An 18,188-nucleotide genomic window follows, 5' to 3' on the forward strand; every position below is an offset into this window, starting at 1 on the left:
ATATATATATATGATGTGTATAACTGAATCACTTCACTGTACACAAGAAACATACAACATTATCAATCAACTATACTTCAATAAATAATAAATAAAATGTATGAGTAAACAATTAAGTTAGTTCTTTAGGTCCTGGCATCATCAGTGAAAGGCAGAAATTAATATAATAGTAGCTTTCCAGAGATACCATATTTAGATGTTGGCAGCATTGACATAAATATATGTATTTGAAAAGATATCTAGCAACTGGTAGACATTAAAAATAGGAAAAAGGGTAGGGATTTTTTTTTTCCTGGCATGAAGGATAAGTATGACAGCAGAGAGGAAAGACCCAGGGGTGGGACAGAATGAAGAGCCATGAGCCACTTTAAGAAGTAGGAGACTGAAAAGAGGGAGAAAAGCCAAGAGGGAAGGGGGAAGTAGCTTGATTCCTAAACATTTCAGATTTTTCTATGGTCCCTCATGCATACTGACATAGAAAATGGTAAATGAAAGGTAAAATTGATCATAGAACACAGTAGAATTTGATTAGAATGTGTAGCTTATTATAACGCTGAAGAAGGCGGGGCACCAAAGAATTGATGCCTTTGATCTGTGGTGCTGGAGAAGACTCCTGCGAGTCCCTTGGACAGCAAGGAGATCAAACCAGTCAATCTTAAGGGAAAATAACCCTGAATCCTTGTTGGAAGGACTGATACTGAAGCATCAGAGGATGAGATGACTGGATGGCATCAGTGATGCAATGGACATGAACTTGGGCAAACTTTGGGAGATGGTGAGTGACAGAGAGGCCTGGTGTGCTGCAGTCCATGGGGTCGCAAAGAGTCAGACACAACTTGACAACTGAACAACAAAGACATAAAGCAGGAGGATAAATCACAATCATTTGTAAGCAACAACCATTTACTTTTTCTTGAGGAAACACTTTTTGACCAGAGCAAGACAACTCCCTAGGAGAAAATAGTAATACAGAATGATCAATTCTGAGTGAACTTATAAAAAAAATGAAATCTGAAACTACTTCTTGAAAAAGAACACTAAGTTATGAGTAAAACATCAGCAATGATTCTCAACTCATACTGCATATCAGAATCATCTGTGAAGTTTTAAATACTACTTATGAATCCAAAGACTCGGCCCCTTCCAAAGATTCTAGTTTAACTAGGCTCAAATGGGACCCAGGCCTCTACATTTTTAAAGCTCCCTAAGCAATTCTAATGCACAGCCAGAGTTGCAAACACCAGGAGAAACTATGATGCAAGCTTTAGGGTGAGCAGCAATTCTTTTTTCTTCTCATTTCTTTTTACCACTAAACTGTTGAAATCACCATTCACAGTACCATTCATAGGGGTGCTCTAGAATAACCCTCCTCATGAATGGCAGACCCAGATATAACCAATTTGATGAGGACAAATTATTCAATTTTAAATGGTACACTTGTGTTGAGATTCTCATTATTTTTTTTAAGTGTGTTGACCACAAAGGATAGTCTGGTTTGAAAAACTTTTAGCTTTTCAAACCAGTGACTATTTGGCTGTGGGTGGGAGGTAGGACAGAAATGATAGGATAGTTTAAAAAATAGAGTTTTATATAAAGAAGTATGAGAAAACAACGGGGAATGGATATGTTCACTATCTTGACAGTGATGATGATTCTATGGGTATACAGATGTGTCGGAACTTATCAAATTGTTCACTTTAAACCCATGCCTTTTACTGAATGTCAATTACAACTCAATAAAGTTTAACATTTAAAAACTCACACTGTAGTCCTTATGACTTACATAAAAGGTTTTCAAAAAGCATTAAATTATTTTATGTCTTCAAATCAGTGTCTAAGTGTCTTTAAATATTTGGAAATTCAAAATCAAAAGTGATAAGAAAGATCCCATGCCCAAAACATCTCTCCTACTAGCCTATGATAATACCTGAAACTCCTTTAAGTGGTTGAAGCCAAATCCATGAATGTTATTTGGAAACTGTGATGTCCTTTTAACAGTCATCGTACAAGTGCCACAAATTCATACGTCTCTCCCACAGAAAGAAAGACTCTCACAAAAACAGTAAATCTGGGATAGAAGGAAAGTGAGAAAATTAGGAGCATAGAGGCTACCCAGTTTACACTAGGAAGCTCTGGACATCCAGGTGGTTGGCATAGAGAAGGTGCTGTGATGGCAAAGGTATATGAATAGAAGTTGTAGTCATCACAGAACTACAAATGCCAGAAGTAGCATCATCTGCAAACTAACCCTTACTGGTTTTACTGGCACTGCTAAAACATTTGTTCTTTTAGGGGTACTTTTATGAATAGTCCTTAAATAATCAATATCTTTGTGATTGTTCAGGAAGGCTCTTTACTTATTGATGTTCTTCAAATGCATTCAGTTCAGTTCGTTTCAGTCGCTCAGTCATGTCCAACTCTTTGTGACCCCATGAATCGCAGCATGCCAGGCTTTCCTGTCCATCACCAACTCCTGGAGTTCACTCAGACTCATGTCCATCGAGTCAGTGATGCCATTCAGCCATCTCATCCTCTGTCATCCCCTTCTCCTCCTGCCCACAATCCCTCCCAGTGTCAGAGTCTTTTCCAATGAGTCAACTCTTCACATGAGGTGGCCAAAGTACTGGAGTTTCAGCTTTAGCATCATTCCTTTCAAAGAAATCCCAGGGCTGATCTCCTTCAGAATGGACTGGTTGGATCTCCTTGCAGTCCAAGGGACTCTCAAGAGTCTTCTCCAACACCACAGTTCAAAAGCATCAATTCTTCAGTGTTCAGCTTTTTTGATAGTCCAACTCTTACATCCATACATGACTAGAGGAAAAACCATAGCTTTGACTAGATGGACCTTTGTTGGCAAAGTAATGTCTCTGCTTTTTAACATGCTGTCTAGGTTCGTCATAACTTTTCTTCCAAGGAGTAAGCGTCTTTTAATTTCATGGCTGCAATCACCATCTGCAGTGATTTTGGAGCCCCGAAAAATAAAGTCTGACACTGTTTCCACTGTTTCCCCATCTATTTCCTATGAAGTGATGGGACCGGATGCCATGATCTTCATTTTCTGAATGCTGAGCTTTAAGCCAACTTTTTCACTCTCCACTTACAGTTTCATCAAGAGGCTTTTTAGTTCCTCTTCACTTTCTGCCATAACGATGGTGTCATCTGCATATCTGAGGTTATTGATATTTCTCCTGGAAATCTTGATTCCAGCTTGTGTTTCTTCCAGTCCAGCGTTTCTCATGATGCACTCTGCATATAAGTTAAATAAGCAGGGTGACAATATACAGCCTGACGTACTCCTTTTCCTATTTGGAACCAGTCTTTTGTTCCATGTCCAGTTCTAACTGTTGCTTCCTGACCTGCATACAGATTTCTCAAATGCATTAATCTCCTTAAATATAGAAAGCAGAAGATAAATTGTCACTTTGGTAAGGATTGACTAGGTTCTGTTAAGTTTCATATGCATCTGCAAACAGTGAGAGTTTTACTTCTTCTTTTCCAATTTGGATTCCTTTTATTTCTTTTTCTGCTCTGATTGCTATGGCTAAAACTTCCAAAACTATGTTGAATAGTAGTGGTGAGAGTGGGCACCTTTGTCTTGTTCCTGACTTTAGGGGAAATGCTTTCAATTTTTCAACATTGAGGATAATGTTTGTTGTGGATTTGTCATATATAGCTTTTATTGTGTTGAGGTATGTTCCTTCTATTCCTGCTTTCTGGAGAGTTTTTATCATAAATGGATGTTGAATTTTGTCAAAGGCTTTCTCTGCATCTATTGAGATAATCATATGGCTTTTATTTTTCAATTTGTTAATTTGGTGTATTACATTGATTGATTTGTGGATATTGAAGAATCCTTGCATCCCTGGGATAAAGCCCACTTGGTCAGAGGGTATGATCTTTTTAATGTATTGTTGGATTCTGATTGCTAGAATTTTGTTAAGGATTTTTGCATCTATGTTCATCAGTGATACTGGCCTGTAGTTTTTCATTTTTGTGGCATATTTCTCAGGTTTTAGTATTAGGGTGATGGTGGCCTCATAGAATGAGTTTGGAAGTTTACCTTCCTCTGTAGTTTTCTGGAAGAGTTTGAGTAGGATAGGTGTTAGCTCTTCTCTAAATTTTTGGTAGAATTCAGCTGTGAAGCCATCTGGACCTGGGCTTTTGTTTGCTGGAAGATTTCTGATTACAGTTTCAATTTCTGTGCTTGTGATTGGTCTGTTAAGATTTTCTATTTCTTCTTGGTTCAATTTTGGAAAGTTGTACTTTTCTAAGAATTTGTCCATTTTTTCCAAGTTGTCCATTTTATTGGCATATAATTGCTGATAGTAGTCTCTTATGATCCTTTGTATTTCTGTATTGTCTGTTGTGATCTCTCCATTTTCATTTCTAATTTTGTTGATTTGATTTTTCTCTCTTTGTTTCCTGATGAGTCTGGCTAATGGTTTGTCAATTTTATTTATCCTTTCAAAGAACCAGCTTTTGGCTTTGTTGATTTTTGCTATGATCTCTTTTGTTTCTTTTGCATTTATTTCTGCCTTAATTTTTAAGATTTCTTTCCTTCTACTAACCCTGGGGTTCTTCATTTCTTCCTATTCTAGTTGCTTTAGGTATAGAGTTAGGTTATTCATCTGACTTTTTTTCTTGTTTCTTGAGGTATGCCTGTGTTGCTATGAACCTTCCCCTTAGCACTGCTTTTACAGTGTCCCACAGGTTTGGGGTTGGTGTGTTTTCATTTTCATTCATTTCTATGCATATTTTTATTTCTTTTCTGATTTATTCTGCAATTTGTTGGTTATTTAGCAGCATGTTGTTCAGCCTCCATATGTTGGAATTTTTAATAGTTTTTCTCCTGTAATTGAGATCTAATCTTACTGCATTGTGCTCAGAAAAGATGCTTGGAAAGATTTCAATTTTTTGAATTTACCAAGGCTAGATTTATGGCCCAGGATGTGATCTATCTTGGAGAAGGTTCCGTGTGCTCTTGAGAAAAAGGTGAAATTAATTGTTTTGGGGTGAAATGTCCTCTAGATATCAATTAGGTCTAACTGGTCTATTGTATCCTCTACATAGAAAACCCTAAAGACTCCACCAGAAAATTACTAGAGCTAATAAATGAATATAATAAAGGTGCAGGATATAAAATCAACACACAGAAATCCCTTGCATTCCTATACAGTAATAATGAGAAAATAGAAAGAGAAATTAAGGAAACAATTCCATTCACCATTGCAAGGAAAAGAATAAAATACTTAGAAATATATCTACCTAAAGAAACTAAAGACCTATATATAGAAAACTATAAAACACTAGTGAAAGAAATCAAAGAGGACACTAATAGATGGAGAAACATACCATGTTCATGGATCAAAGAATCAATATAGTGAAAATGAGTATGCTACCCAAAGCAATCTATAGATTCAATGCAATCCCTATCAAGCCACCAAAGGTATTTTTCACAGAGCTAGAACAAATAATTTCACAATTTGTATGGAAATTAAAAAAAAATCCTCGAATAGCCAAAGCAATCTTGAGAAAGAAGAATGGAACTGGAAAAATCAACCTGCCTGACTTCAGGCTCTACTACAAAGCCACAGTCATCAAGACATACAGTATGGTACTGGCACAAAGACAGAAATATAGATCAATGGAACAAAATAGAAAGCCTAGAGACAAATCCACACACCTATGGACACCTTATCTTCAACAAAGGAGGCAAGAATATACAATAGAGAAAAGACAGTCTCTTTAACAAGTGGTGCTGATAAAACTGGTCAACCACTTGTAAAAGAATGAAACTAGAACACTTTCTAACACCATACACAAAAATAAACTCAAAATGGATTAAAGATCTAAACGTAAGACCAGAAACTATAAAACTCCTAGAGGAGAACATAGGCAAAACACTCTTTGACATAAATCACAGCAGGATCCTCTATGACCAACCTCCCAGGATATTGGAAATAAAAGCAAAAATAAACAAATGGCACCTAATTAAACTTAAAAGCTTCTGCACAACAAAGGAAACTCTAAGCAAGATGAAAAGACAGCCTTCAGAATGGGAGAAAATAATAGCAAATGAAGCAACTGACAAACAACTAATCTCAAAAATATACAAGCAACTCTTACAGCTCAATTCCAGAAAAATAAAAAACCCAATCAAAAAATGGGTCAAAGAACTAAATAGACATTTCTCCAAAGAAGACATACAGATGGCTAACAAACACATGAAAAGATGCTCAACATCACTCATTATCAGAGAAATGCAAATCAAGACCACAGTGAGGTACCATTTCATGCCAGTCAGAATGGCTGTGATCCAAAAGTCTACAAGCAATAAATGCTGGAGAGGGTGTGGCAAAAAGGGAACCCTCTTACACAGTTGGTAGGAATGCAAACTAGTACAGCCACTATGGAGAACAGTGTGGAGATTCCTTAAAAAAACTGGAAATAGGACTGCCTTATGACCCAGCAATCCCACTGCTGGGCATACACACCAAGGAAACCAGAATTGAAAGGGACTCGTGTACCCCAGTGTTCATCGCAGCACTGTTTATAATAGCCAGGACATGGAAGCAACCTAGATGTCCATCAGCATATGAATGGATGAGAAAGCTGTGGTACATATACACAATGGAATGTTACTCAGCCATTAAAAAGAATACATTTGAATCAGTTCTAATGAGGTGGATGAAACTGGAGCCTATTCTACAGAGTGAAGTCAGCCAGAAAGAAAAACACCAGTACAGTAAACTAATGCATATATATGGAATTTAGAAAGATGGTAATGATGACCCTGTATGCAAGACAGCAAAAGAGACACAGATGTATACAACAGTCTGTTTGACTCCGTGGAAGAGGGAGAGGGTGGGATGATTTGGGAGAATGGCATTGAAACATGTATCATATCATATATGAAATGAACCACCAGTCCAGGTTCAATGCAGGATACAGGATCCTTGGGGCTGGTGCACTGGGATGACCCAGAGGGATGGTACAGAGAGGGATGTGGGAAGGGGGTTCAGGATGGGGAACACGTGTACACCTGTGACAGATTCATGTTGATGTATGGCAAAACCAATACAATATTGTAAAGTATTTAACCTCCAAATAAAATAAATAAATTTATATTAAAAAATTCATATGCATATAGTCAAAGAGGCAGATGCTGGGATCAGTCAGTCAGGTCAGTCATGCAGTTGTGTCTGATTCTTTGTGACCTACCAGAGTCCATCCCCGGTGGATCCAGGGAATTCAAAGGGTAGACGGAGTCGGCGAGGAAAGACTTATTTACTTATTAATATAAGATTAGATTAGGAAGAACTAGTGTAGTAGAAAGATTAAGTGGAGGAAGAGGGCTGAATAGCTTGGATTACGCGGAAGACCAATAAAATTCCAGACAAGGAATTTGCACCATCTACGTTGGACCACCGGCGCTCGCTTGAATATCTAAGGGTGCCTCACCTTAGGCTCCCTTTCGCGCGGGTCTTAACAGCCAGGGCAAGTAAGTAGACTTGGCGAGTCTCTATGCCCCAGATGGAAATTCAGCCTGAAATTAAAGAGGAGAGGGAGGGAAAAAGAGAGAGAGAGACATGGGGGATACCAGTCCAGTGACTGGCTCCCGCTCCTATTGTTTAGAAGGCCTTATATACCTTTTAGATTGTACATAGAGATCAATGGGTAATACAAAATTATGCAGTGTTAGCAGCCCAGACTCATCAAAACCAGGCTTTTCTCTCTGCATACCTAATTGTATACACAAGTCTTAGGTGATTTTACATCATCTTCTGGCCAAAAGGGGCCAATTAACATTTTACAGCCTTTTTTCTGATAAGGGTTTGTCAACCAGAAGACTTATTTGTGTGATCTTCCCAAAGTTTGGTGCCACTCTCAGAATATATAAATAAATAAAGTTTATATAAATAAATAAAGAATAAATATAAATAAATAAATAAAGAATAAATAAAGTTACATTCTTACATAGCAAGGACACAAGAGGAGTGCAAAGAGAAGTAATTAACTCAAAAGTCTAGTGTTGCTAACATCAGAACTACTATATATCTTTTTCCATATCCCGTTTACATTGATTAACATCCTCCCAGGTGCCTAAAAGATAAAGAATATGGAGGCCTGGCAGCAATCATTGAGTCAACAGTGAAATCCCATCACCAATATAATTTTTAACTCTTTAGAAAAGGCTCTGTATCTTTAAGATGCTTTTAAGCTTTGTGCCTCTCTAGGTTGGGGGCTGCAAGCAATTCACAAGCTGTAAGAGGTCCAGGGAACCTGTTAGGCAAGCTAGAGAGCAATCAGAGGGGGTTAACTGAAACATCCCTTTCAAATGCAGAAGACTAAAGCCCTGAGTTGACTTTTTTCCAGAGAATATCAGAAAAGTGGAAAAGCAGGCAGATTCTTATTTTGGGGGGGTGGATGCTCAGGAAATTCCAGGGGGAAAACCTGAGGTCTGATTAGCCTTGCCATCAGAGCTCTTGCCACATGACCTTGTCACGGGTGGAATTCCTCACGCTGGCTCCCGACAGTGACCCCATGAATCACAGCACACCAGGTCTCCTTCTCTATAACCAACACCCGGAGTTCACTCAAACTCATGTCCATCGAGTTGGTGATGCCATCCAGCCATCTCATCCTCTGTTGTCCCCTTCTCCTCCTGCCCCCAATCCCTCCCAGCATCAGGGTCTTTTCCAGTGAGTCAACTATTCGCATGAGGAGGCCAAAGTATTGGAGTTTCAGCTTTAGCATCAGTCCTTCCAATGAACACCCAGGACTGATCTCCTTTAGAATGGACTGGTTGAGTCTCCTTGCAGTCCAAGGGACTCTCAAGAGTCTTCTCCAACACCACCACAGTTCAAAGCATCAATTCTTTAACATTCAGCTTTCTTCACAGTCCAACTATCACATCCACACATGACCAATGGAAAAACCATAGCCTTGATGAGACGGACCTTTGTTGGCAAAGTAATGTCTCTGCTTTTTAACATGCTGTCTATGTTGGTCATAACTTTCCTTCCAAGGAGTAAGCGTCTTTTAATTTCATGGCTACAGTCACCATCTGCAGTGACTTTGGAGCCCCGAAAAATAAAGTCTGACACTGTTTCCACTGTTTCCCCATCTATTTCCCATGAAGTGATGGGACCGGATGCCATGATCTTCGTTTTCTGAATGTTGAGCTTTAAGCCAACTTTTTCGCTCTCCTCTTTCACTTTCATCAAGAGGCTTTTTAGTTCCTCTTCACTTTCTGCTACAAGGGTGGTGTCATCTGCGTATCTGTGGTTATTGTTATTTCTCCCAGCAATCTTGATTCCAGCTTGTGCTTCTTCAAGCCCAGCGTTTCTCATGATGTACTCTACATATAAGTTAAATAAGCAGGGTGACAATATACAGCCTTGACATACTCCTTTTCCTATTTGGAACCAGTCTGTTGTTTCCAGTTCTAACTGTTGCTTCCTGACCTGCATATAGGTTTCTCAAGAGGCAAGTCAGGTGGTCTGGTATTCCCATCTCTTTCAGAATGTTCCACAGTTTATTGTGATCCACACAGTCAAAGGCTTTGGCATAGTCAATAAAGAAGAAATAGATGTTTTTCTTGAACTCTCTTGCTTTTTCTATGATCTAGCAGATGTTGGCAATTTGATCTCTGATTCCTCTGCCTTTTTTAAAACCAGCTTGAACATATCGAAGTTCACAGTTCCCAAATTGCTGAAGCCTGGCTTGGGGAGTTTTGAGCATTACTTTACTAGCATGTGAGATGAGTGCAATTGTGCGGTAGTTTGAGCATTCTTTGGCATTGACTTTCTTTGGGATTGGAATGAAAACTGGCCTTTTCCAGTCCTGTGGCCACTGCTGAGTTTTCCAAACTTGCTGGCATATTGAATGCAGCACTTTCACAGCATCATCTTTCAGGATTTGAAACAGCTCAATTGGAATTCCATAGCCTCCACTAGCTTTGTTTGTAGTGATGCTTTCTAAGGCCCACTTGACTTCACATTCCAGGACGTCTGGATCTATGTGAGTGATCACACCATCTTGATTATCTTGGTCGTGAAGCTCTTTTTTGCACAGTTCTTCTGTGTATTCTTGCCACCTCTTCTTAATATCTTCTGTTTCTGTTAGGTCCATACTATTTCTATCCTTTATTGAGCCCATTTTTGCATGAAATGTTCCCTTGGTATCTCTAATTTTCTTGAAGAGAACTCTAGTCTTTCCCATTCTGTTGTTTGCCTCTATTCCTTTGCATTGATCGCTGAAGAAGGCTTTCTTATCTCTTCTTGCTATTCTCTGGAACTCTGCATTCAGATGCTTATATCTTTCCTTTTTCTTCTTTGCTTTTTGCTTCACTTCTTTTCACAACTATTTGTAAGGCCTCCTCAGACAGCCAATTTGCTTTTTTGCATTTCTTTTCCATGGGGATGGTCTTGATCCCTGTCTCCTGTACATTGTCACAAACCTCCGTCCATAGTTCATCAGGCACTCTGTCTATCAGATCTAGTCCATTAAATGTATTTCTCACTTCCACTGTATAATCATAAGGGATTTGATTTCGGTCATACTTGAATGGTCTAGTGGTTTTCCCTACTTCAATTTAAGTCTGAATTTGGCAATAAGGAGTTCATGATCTGAGCCACAGTCAACCCCCAGTCTTGTTTTTGCTGACTGTATAGAGCTTGTCCATCTTTGGCTGCAAAGAATATAATCAATCTGATTTCAGTGTTGACCATCTGGTGATGTCCATGTGTAGAGTCTTCTCTTGTGTTGTTGGAAGAGGATGTTTGCTACGACCAGTGCATTCTATTGGGAAAACTCTATTAGCCTTTGCCCTGCTTCATTCCGGACTCCTAGGCCAAATTTACCTATTATTCCAGGTGTTTCTTGACCTCCTACTTTTGCATTCCAGTCCCTTATAATGAAAAGGACAACTTTTTTGGGTGTTAGTTCTGAAAGGTCTTATAGGTCTTCACAGAACCGTTCAACTTCAGCTTCTTCAGCATTACTGGTTGGGGCATAGACTTGGATTGCTGTGGTATTGAATGGTTTGCCTTGGAAATGAACAGAGATCATTCCGTTGTTTTTGCGATTGCATCCAAGTACTGTATTTCGGACTCTTTTGTTGACTATGATGGCTACTCCATTTCTTCTAAGGGATTATCACCCACAGTAGTAGATATAATGGTCATCTGAATTAAATTCACCCATTCCAGCCCATTTTAGTTTGCTGACTCTTAGAATATCAACGTTCACTCTTACCATCTCTTGTTTGACCACTTCCAGTTTGCCTTGATTCATGGACCTAACATTTCAGGTTCCTATGCAATATTGCTCTTTACAGCATTGGACATTGCTTCTATCACCAGTCACATCCACAACTGGGTATTGTTTTTGCTTTGGCTCCATCCCTTCATTCTTTCTGGAGTTATTTCTCCACTGATCTCCAGTAGCATGTTGGGCACCTACCGACCCACATCCAAGCAGTGGCAGCTGTGCGGGCGCAGGAGGGTGGAGTGGAGCTTCTCCACGTTCATGGTCAGGAGAGGTGGCTGTGAGGAGATACCACTCGTCCAAGGTAAGGATACTGGGATATGCAGTCTCAAAATCTCCACATAAATATCAGAGTCAGAACCGCACATAACAGAGATTTTCTAACAGTAAAACCACACTGGTGACTCTATGGTGAAACAGTATGTACAGTAGGCAAGTTTAAAATGAAGAAAATACTCTGAAGCTGGTAGTTTTCAATTAATACTATGAATTAATACTATGAAATAAAGTGTTTATGTTATCACAGTTCTTTGATTTTTAAAAAAATACATACATATTTTAAAAAACATTTTCCAAGACTACCAAATTCCAGGTCATATTTATTAGAAATGACAGGGGTTAAATTTATATCATTTTCCCATTGATATGCAAAAATCACGTTTTGTGTTAGCCTAATAAATCATCTATATTACAGAGTAGTTTATAGTCATCCAGAGATATCTAGTAGGATATCAAGGAGTAATTATAATCATGCATGAGAGTAAAAGGAAACACTTGAACTGGGAAGAAAAGACCTTCTGTCACTCTAGTTGTTTCCTAATGATTTTCCCAGAGTAAAGGCTTTAATGGAGATTTTTACTATTATTCTTAATTAGATGAGGCACTGCTAGGGAGCTGGTCTCTTGTGAATCAGATTCATTTATTGAGAACCATGAGATTATTCACAAGGAAAAATAAAAACAGTAGTGGGAAAGTATATTCTGCAAAGAACTCTTGTTTCCAAAATGCTGTTTATTCAGTTGAATGCATTTATTTATAGTATTTATTTTGTGTTTTTTAAATTAAGTCTTTCCATGGCCAGCCAGGGGAACAAACCACTGGTTTGCCTTTTCAGGGAGTACCTCTTATTACCCAATATTCTCTCGTCTTTCTCCCTTACCTCATTAAAATATACCTGTCTTTTATTTGTGTATCAGATACACCTCTGTATCTGTGTTCTATTAGATAATCTGACCATCTGTTTTTTTCTATTCCAACTAAAGTCATAGCTGACAATGTATGAGGCCTACTGGAGAATATTTTTTGCATTTCCTGACAAGGATCATAAATTTCTCAGCCAAAAGCAGCAAAGAAATTTTACACCTAATGAAAGGCCCTAGAAGTCTCTCAAGATTTCTTTGAACAAGATAGCTTTTCATTGTCCTCAAATAGGACCACATAGGTACCCTAAGGCATCCCTAGTACTCTTGCAAATAATACGTGCTTGTAAGCATTCATTTACCAAATGAAACATTGTTTAACTAAATGAAAGAGAGAGAAAAAAAGAGCCAAAGAATTGATCCCACTGAAGATGCATATGAGACAGGAAGACAAAGTCTGAGTCATGATCAGAGAAATAGAAAGAAAGCCAAGCTAGAACTGACTTGCAGAATCTAGTGGGGAAAGGATTTGAGAGATAACTGGGATGTTTTATAGTGTAAAATCCTACAACTCTAAGATAAAGAAAACAAGGACTAGAAATGGCATTGATTGGTTGTTAGGAGCTCATTATAATATCCAAAAGAACATTTGTTTATATATTTTCTTGCTTCCTTATTTTTTAACTTATTTATGTAATGTGATAGGAGCATAAAACTAGATTGTAAAAACTTAAGGAATTCGAGAAAGTAGGAAAAATGGTAATGGTGAAGCCAGACTACTCATAAGATGTTTGGCTTAAAGAAAGAAAAATGGGTTAATATGCAAAGTGTTGATAGTCTCAAGAGAAAGGATATTTCTGCAGATGGGAGAAAACTGAAAATGTTTATACCCAAAAGAAACCAGTTGAGTGGGAAAGATGGAAGCCGAGAAAATAAGGAACTTGAAGCCAAACTAAGGAAGGTAGAAGGTAGAAATAGAAAATAATGTTTAGAAATAAGGGTGTGAACTATATAATTTAAAGAAATAAATATGGGGGAAATCATGAAATTAAAATGTAAGGATATGGGAAAAGGAAGAAGCAAACCTCTAAATCATAAAGCAAAAATTGAGATCATTCTCACAATTTGGAATAATGGTAGGAGGCTGAGCAAAATTTAAAATCTTTAGAAGGACATATCAATAAATAAAGAAAACATATTTCCTTTGAAAAATTATAAAGTCCAACAAAAATGAAAACAAAAATCTTAAAACCTAAAGAAATGAAATGTGAAAGTAAAGAAACAAGTGTGAAGGTGAAAATGTAATGAATCTAGCTATCAAATTTATACATCTTGAAATTTTATTTATTCTTCTCAATACTTTTAACTTTAAAGCATAAATTCAGTGGTCAGAAGCCACGGGTTTCAGAGATAAGACTGATAAAGATAAATATAGTCTAACACGGAGGAGAAGGGGACAACAGAGGATGAGATGGCTGAATGGCATCACTGACTCGATGGACACGAGTTTGGGTGAACTTCGGGAGTTGGTGATGGACAGGGAGGCCTGGTGTGCTGCGATTCATGGGGTCGCAAAGAGTTGAACACGACTGAGCGACTGAACTGAATTGAACTGAATCGAACCACTATTTTTATCCATTGTCTTTATATAATAATACTTGGACATGATCAGTTGTGTCAAGCTTCATGACCCCCACGGACTGTAGCCCACCAGGCTTCTCTGTCCATGGAACTTTAAGTCGAACCACTTCAGCTGTAACTCTATGAGTGTATATGTGTGTATGTATATGTGGTCTTACATCATACTTTTAGCAGAAGACTGAAAGGGAAATACAAATTTTAAGCCAAACACATTAATCAAACATTGAGAAGTTGGCTGGCAAGAAGAAAGGGAGTTACAGTAATCGTTTGGGATTGGGACATTTAGGAAAAGTTGTTTATTGGTAATAATTGCTGAAAGGGGGAAGGAAAAGAAAGATGTAAGTTTTAGTCCTGAGCTCTACTCAGGGCAAGGAGAAAAATACTAAGAAGTAAGTAATTCCTTGAAAGGAATAAGGAAATTATATCATCCCTGCTGCTCAAACACAATAAAAGCCAGGACACAATGCATTGTGAAGTTTTCCAACAGTAGAAAGACAGAAGCATTCATTCTATCTTGGCACATGGACTATTTAGTACAGGGATGGCATGCCTGTTGCCCAATTTTGCTTACCAAAAATGTCAGGAGGAATTTAGGAACCCATGAAGATCTGTAAACTAATGAGCAGGGCACAGAAACGTTTGTTTCTAAGGCACAGCTGGGGAAAACGAATTTATCTACCAAACACACTCAGAATTGTAGCCTGGTTGAAATATATTGGTTTCACCTAAAATGTTATGATTATGAATGTTCTTATGGGCTTCATCAGAAACAATTTGGTCTCCTTTCTCCACTCTCCTTGATTTGAATCCCATCTTTTGGTTGACAGTTCCCATTTCCCTTCCTTATTTCTGGTCTTTCCTCTAGAGCTTCAGTTGCATTACAGGACAAATTTTCTCAGCTATCATCTCATATATAGCATGATTAGGTTTGTGCTCAGCTTTTGCCATCTTAAATTCCCCACTTCTTTCTCCCTGGTCCAAATTTCCCAGTCTTCAGAAACCTTTGGATACAAACATGCATGATTTGTTAATATTCAAACTTCAATTCATATCTGCAAAGACAGGACTTCATGTTGATTAAGAGTTTCTCCAAGTCCCTTAAACATCTCCCAGACTCTCTAGAAAGTGTTCCATGTCTCTGAAGCTCTCACAGTGCCATAGGGATGTGCACAGCTGCAAAGAATGATCTTTTCCCCTATTGTATACAATACCCTCCTCCAGGAGAAGCAGATAACATGTTTCATGGGATCCTTCCGTGAAAAGGAATCCTCCCAAATCAGTCTCTAGCCTCTCTACTTTGATGACTCAGACTTAATCTTTGAACTGGACCAAAGAACATGTGCCACACCCTCCTCTCATTGCCCCAGTATCATGTGCTTTCCCTAGTCATCTTGGGCAGAAAGCTTTCTCCTCCAAGCAAGTAAAACTCTCAGACACTTTCCTGAAGGAGATACAACAGTTAGGTCTCTAGGTGAGTCTTGTCTAGTCTAGATACAGTTGGACTTGTCCTCCTAGAAGGCAGGGACACCTAGGCTCTCATTGCCTCAAGCTATAAAACTGGATTCCACTTTGATACAGTCTCTTCTATTCCACATAGCCAAACCATCCAAGACTCACTTGTCCTTCAGTCTCTAGATGTCTGAGAATAACTTGATGGTGTTCAGAGCCAGCTCATACTGACTGTAAGTTAAGTAAGGAAAGTCACTCAGTCGTGTCCGACTCTTTGTGACCCCATGGACTGTAGCCTACGAGGCTCCACCCTCCATGGGGTTCTCCAGGCAAGAGTACTGGAGTGGGTTGCCATTTCCTTCTCCAGAGGATCTTCCCAACCCAGGGATTGAACCCGAGTCTCCCGCATTCCAGGCAGACACTTTAACCTCTGAGCCACTCATACTGACTGACAAAAGCCAATTGTGAATGTCAGGAGTCTGGTGAGCCAGTTAATCTTGAATTGGCAGCTTGAATTCAGTCATTGTGAAAGTATTTACACCATGGAAAGTGGGCAAATTAGAAAATCACGGCTTTTCCCCCTAGAGAGTCAATTGTTAAATATTCACCAGCACATCACTGGATAAATCACTATTTTCATGCAGAATGGTACAATTCACTAATACTCAAACCTTCAGAGTAATCTGTCAGCTGTTCTTCTTGTCTTTTTTTTCCATCTCACATCCACTCATCCAAATCAAATCACTGAATATTTTAAGATTTACATTAGCTCCTATTGCCAAGGGGCTCAAACGTAAATATGAAGTCTTTCAGTATATTGCTGTATATCTTTAAAAATGGGTTACAAGAGAGAACCCATGTAATGTACTTAGCACAATGCTTTGGGCCATAGCAACCATTCAGTAAATACTGGTTGTTTGTCAGCATTATTTTTATTAGCACTAATTTGCTATGCATTAAGTTCATCTTCAATTGCATTTTTAAAAACTTCCATATTATTATTTGATACACTGAAGTCTTTATATCTACAAGTTTATTCTCCAGCTGAAGTGTCCTATTCTCCTTTCCCTTAACAAATATTTTCAGATACAGAGCAATCCTTAGCTTTCTCAAGAGTGTATTCTGAATAACACCAGATCACAATTATCTGTCCAGTTTCTGAATCCCTTTAGTACTTTTTTTACCAAGCCATTAGTAATTGTAAATAGAGTACCAATATTGCTCTGGGATTTTATTTTTTGTACATATATTGTTTTTTATGATAAAGTATGAGTTTCTTAAGAGACTTAATATCAACTTTTGAGGATGATTTTATATACATATGTACATGGCTGTGGCCTTCATCTGTTCTTAACCCCTTTCAATAAAATATTGTTCATGAGTGTGGATGTGTACAGTAAGCCTGCTCAATCAAACACAGTCCATGACTCGTGAGCCTTCTATGATACATTCTACTTTTCACCTGGGGGAAAACAGAACTGTAAGGCAGAAACTGTTACCTCCTTCCAAGCTCTGACCCCTTTGGTACATCCTTATCTTCTTTTATCGCTAAGGCCAAATTAAAAATAATTAAAATATGAAGCAGTTTTCATTTATTTTTATTACTTCATAATTCCAGCCATTTATAACTCATTTAAAAGTTGCCCATAGATATCAAGATTATGTGGCAATAAAAGTAATTAAAAAACAGAAGTTAAGACAATGCAAATGGCAAATACTTCCCAAACTTAATATGAACACTGTCAGCAGAAAGGAAGCCCAAACTCAGAAGGAATGAGATGCAACTCACATTGGAATTTCAATGTCATAAATATGCAGTCAGAGTCCATTCCCAATAAAGACAGTGAGGGAATTTGCTTTCCATGGCTAACAACCTTCATGTGACCAAATAGGCCCTGATCCATCAAAGGAGGAAAGCTAAGCACACTCATTAGCTCCATGTCTATTCTGACTGCAGTTGTTCCCCTGGGATCTTTTCAGGATTGAATATTAAATTCATCAGTATGTTCTCTATTCAAACCCAGATGAGAAGAGGTTTATGGAAATTGCAGGGTCCAAGATGAAGGTGATGACACAACCTATCCAAGTCTAAACTTAAAAGACACAATTTAGCTTGTTAACGTAGAGAAGAGAAAAGTTATTTTTTTTCACAAAATATATATCATATATACTGTATTTATATGTAAGAGTGGCAGGGATGTAAGCATATTCTTATGTGTGAACATGCATTTATTTCATTGATGGACTATTTGATGTACCATTAATGCAATCTTTGAGCTATAAGCAACTAGGCACAAAGATCAATGTTACTGTCAGCCTTGTTTGAAAAACACAATGACTTCATCACCTTCAAATCATTCTCTTTGGATCAGAATCACTTTTAAGGGTTAAAATATTATTTCCAAAAAGCACTTGATAATATCCATAGATATACCAAAATGAGGATGAGCATGGAGAAAGCCACAGTCTCCTAATACATTAATCACAAACAATAATTGGAACAGTGGTTTTTACCACCTCAAGGAAATCATAATGTATTTTTGCAGTCTTAACACCCTCATGATTCTAATAATGCCTACAACCCTAGCTAATAACTATGCATGTATTTCTAGAAATAATATGTATATTATATATATATATATATATATATAAGTGTATATATATATATATAAGTGTATATATATATAT

This window comes from Oryx dammah, unplaced genomic scaffold, assembly GCF_014754425.2.
Source record: "Oryx dammah isolate SB20612 unplaced genomic scaffold, SCBI_Odam_1.1 HiC_scaffold_18, whole genome shotgun sequence".
NCBI classification, from domain to species: domain Eukaryota; kingdom Metazoa; phylum Chordata; class Mammalia; order Artiodactyla; family Bovidae; genus Oryx; species Oryx dammah.